This window comes from Triticum dicoccoides, chromosome 1B (assembly GCF_002162155.2).
Source record: "Triticum dicoccoides isolate Atlit2015 ecotype Zavitan chromosome 1B, WEW_v2.0, whole genome shotgun sequence".
In the NCBI taxonomy this organism is placed as follows: Eukaryota; Viridiplantae; Streptophyta; class Magnoliopsida; order Poales; family Poaceae; genus Triticum; species Triticum dicoccoides.
This window is the reverse complement of record NC_041381.1, coordinates 85,412,692-85,417,266: the sequence shown is the minus strand read 5'-3', so window position 1 is coordinate 85,417,266 and position 4,575 is coordinate 85,412,692.

The window sequence follows — 4,575 nt, the reverse complement described above, 5'->3', positions numbered from 1 at the left end:
ACATAATTTGTTGAATAATATTAGCCCGACGGAAAAATAAAACAAAATGAAACAAATATATATAGTATATAGGTATAAAACCAAAATGTTACAGTAGACACAATTCGTGGACTAATATTATCCCAAAGGAAAAAAATTACCAAAATGTTATTATGGTGGATATAATTCATGGAATAATATGACCATGATAAAAATGAAATATAAAACTACAAAGCCATAATAAAGAAAAAACCAAATATTCATTATTAGCACATAAATTACACAAAACTTGGAACATTCCATGACCTACGAGAACACTTATAATTTAATGCAACTTTAAGAATAACTATGAGCTAAGTAGACCAAGGTGATGAGCCATGTAACATGATCTTTAGGTCCCTACCTTGCTGCTTTTTTATCACGCGTATGTTAAATTTAGCCTCTCTCTCTCTCTCTCTCTCTCTCTCTCTCTCTCTCTCTCTCTCTCTCTCTCTCTCTCTCCCCTACACACACACTGTGAACTTTCTTCGTTTATTTTAGAATGAGTGAATGAACATCATCACATAGTTGATGCATCACACTATTCCTGGATGGATTATTGAGAAAATTAGATGGCCAAACAACCGGTTGAGAAAAAATCAAAAAAGTAAAGAACTACCAAAAGTATCTAAAGTGAGGAACAAAAATAAAACATAGTTTAATTATTATAGATAGAATTTGAGTTTGAGTTATCAGGATAGAAAATATAATAGTGAACTCGTGCAAAGCAAAAGAACTAGAAAGACCCACATTGAAAAAATCCACATATATTGCATGGAACTTGTAATGTTTCATAATGTGCAAGGACCAGCGAAAACCAATACAACTCTAAGAGATCAATATGATTTGTGTGTATGTGTTAGTCTAGACACAACTGACATTTGGCACTAGGTTAATAGGTTAGTCCTAGAAAATGATATAATTGCATATAAAACATTCAAGATTGATACTATAATAGCATGGAACAATAAAAAATTATAGATACGTTGGAGACGTATAATGAGATGTCACGCTTTATGCTTCTATCATAGATTGAATCTTCTTGCTTTTTCCAGGCCAGCCAGGCGTCCTCAATGGTGCAAAATTTTGACACCATATCAGATAGCTCAGAGAATGTTTAGCCGTAGTGGCGGGTGAGGTCGTTTGAGACGCCTTTGTCTTTGCAACCATACTGAAATGAGGTTATTTTGTCTGAGTTCCAGTAGTCCGATATATTGTTCATGACGAACAAGAACCTGGCCCAGAATTGTGTGATTGATCCGCCAGGTAGCTGTTGCACGTAGACTAAATCCCAGGCATCGGAGCGGCCCGAATTATCCAAGCAGTACTTGATATGGGGGTGGGTGGGAGAGAAAATTTGATCCCCTTTGACCGCGGGATCAAGGCTCCGACGTCTTTATCTAAGAAGGGTGTATCGCTGCGGGATTAGCCGAGCTGATTTTAGGATATGATTCCTCGGCTGCTTCCGCCTGGTTGCTGTCGGGGTCGTTCTCCAAGTAATACCTCAGCCCTTCACCCTTTACGGGAGGTTTCTCGGCCGGGGCAGATGGAGAGGTGAAAGGTTCATGTGCCGCTTCTTTTTGTCATGAGGGAGAAGGCGCGATCCGGCGATGGAGGGTTTGAGCGTGGAAATGATGCCCTAAAGATTAAGTTCGTTGATCGACAATCCCATCGATCCTTCTTTTGGTCACGCAACATAACTCTCAATGAAAGCACCAGTGTCGGTACTAAAATCGGCAGACCTCGGGGTAGGGGGTCTCGAGCTGTGGATCTCGGATCGGTGGGTAATGAGGGACGAAGGAAACAATATTTATCCAGGTTCGGGCCCTCTCAAAGAGAGAATACCCTATGTCCTATTTTGATTGTATTAATGATTGTGTATCGAGTACAAGCTTGATCTACCTCGAGATCGTAAGTAGTGTTCTAACCCTAGGGCTAGGTGGATGTGATTATGATCTGATCCCTTCTACAGGCTAAACCCATCAGCTTATATACACGCCAGGGGGTACCTAGGGTTACATGGTCAGTTGTTGATCTACAGATGCACATGGCGGCAATTGAAGCCGTCCTTGGAGTACACGTCAAGTCTTCAGCAGGGTCCATCTTGATCATGTCGAGGGACGAGGCTTCCAGAGTCCTTCCTTTGAGAATGATGACCCATACAGGTCGACCCAAGGACTGTGGCCCAACTAGGTTGGTACCCCCTAGTCCAGGACCCCGTCAACCGAGTTATGTTGTGGCGCGATAGATACAACCCATCTGCTGGGAAGGGTTGCCTTACTAATGTTTGTCTCTCCTGTCTTCCCATGTTCACCATGGGCTTCTATCGGTTATCTCAGGGGACTCATGATAGTTTTGACAAACATAGAGGTGCCTTCTACTGGAATGTTGCGAATAACAAGCGTAAATATAGATTTGTCAAATGAAAAATTATTTGCAGGCCCAAAAAACTTTGGGGTTGGGCATCTTGAACTTTGCAGTTATGAATAAATGTTTGATCATCATGTGGCGGTGGAGGATTATGTCAGCTAGTCCTGGTACCCTTTGGTTTGATCTTCTTAAAGCTAAATACTTCCCTCTGGTAGTCCCATGTTTGCCTCAGCTAGGGGCTCGCAGTTCTGGAAAGTTTGATCAAAGCCCGCGATGTGTTTCGTGATCATGTTAAGTTTGTTGTTGGGAACGGTGCTTCCACTCGCTTTTGGTTAGATAGTAGTCCGGTGATGGTCTGTTAGCTGCTTCATTTTCTGTGTTGTTTTCGTATTGCTCTAATCCTGAGATCTCAATCTTTGAGCTCTCTAGTAATAATTGGGACTTGGGGCTCAGGAGATCCCTCTATCTTGTAGAGTTTGAAGACTGGCACCGGCTTGTTGCCCTGTTTCGTAAGCTCTCGGAGGAGGCGGACATTGCGGTTTGGCCTGAGGTTGCTTCTGGGAAGTTTACTGTTAAGTCCCTTTATTCTCGTCTTATCTCTAGGACCCCCACTTCTAAATTCAAGCCTGTTCGGTAGCCAAAGTTCCCCCAAGATCAAAGTCTTTCTTTGGTAGGCTATCAGGGGGCGGTTACCCTCGGCTGAACAAATTCGGAAACGGAATGGGCTGGATTCTGATCGTTGTGCCTTATGTTCTAATTTGGAAGATACCAACCACATCTTTTCTGGGTGCGTGTTGGCCTTGTTGGCTTGGTGCTGTGTGCAGTCATGGCTAGAGGTTACCTGGGCCCCCAATTCTTTCGATGAGCTCTGTTTGCTTTCCTCTAGGCTCCAGGGTGTTTCTAAACATTTGTCCTGGGTTGGCTTTGGTGCCCTTTGCTGGGAGGAACAAATTCATCATTGCGGATGTCTTTCCTAACATGCCTGTTGATGTCTTGTTTAAAATGATTATCTTTTTGAGGCAGTGGAATTTATTGACTAAACTGGCAGATCAGGGCGCCTTGGAGATGTTGCTTTCTAGAGTTCGGGCTTCTGTCATCCTTCTATCATCTCCAACTGGTGCTGCCCCTGCTTAACCACATCATCTGGCGAGCCTTTTACCTGTAGGTTGTTGGCCTGCGTGTCTGTCTTGATTTTGTGTAGTGGGCCTGTGTGACTGTGAACTCTAGCCTTCGCGCCCTTGGATGTAGGTTGTTGGCATGATGCTCTCTTATGTCATGTGTTGGTGGACCTTATTTGTTATGTTTCGGTACTCTGCCGTGTTTTTTTTGACAATCCTGCCGTGTGGTTTTATTTATAGGCATATGCCTTTTCCCTAAAAAGAGCAGTTGAGTACTCTAATACCGTGAGAATAGGCTAATCGTTTTGAGGTGAGTTAAAGCTTTTGCATTCTTCCAACAAAAAAAAGCCTGGCATGAGCTATTTTTCAGGCGACCGAAGATCAGCAAACCATATATTAACAATTATTTTTGTATTTTTGAAGAATAACTAAATGCCAAAACTAAATGGATTTTCTCATACGATTTCGCACGGTAAACAATCCCTTCCCACCGCCTCAAACTAGCTGTTTATTTTGGTTGACGTTGAAACAGCATGGGCAACGAAGAGGGAGCACGACTAAATGCAAGGAAGCGCGTCCATGCCGATAAAATACCGTAAAGTGCACTCCAGCCAGAATCTATCACGCTGACCTTTGTATAAATAAATAATACTATGACAGAGATACAAATACTAGCAGCTACACAAACTGGTTTCGAGTTCGAAATGAGCGGACCGTTAGGCCCTCTCCCTGGCGACGGCCCGTGCTCTCCGTCGCGGGTGCCTGTGGCTCCGGCCACCGAGGGCTGGGAGGTGGTTCGGCGCGGTGCTTGGCCCTCCCCGGCGCGGATGGGGCCGGCCCCAGGGGTCGGCGCGGTGTTGGCGCCTGTCGGGGGGCGCTTCTGGTCATTGGCGGCGCTCGATTCGGAGGATGAGGAAGACGATGTTGCGAAGGACGAGGACTGCGATGGGGTGCCGGAGAGGCCGTCGCTTGGCGATTACGTGGCCCGTGCACAAGCGGAGGGGAACGGCGCCGCGAGGGAGCGCCGCCGTTTCGCTCCGGGCGGCAGGGGCTCGCGTGTGACCGCCGT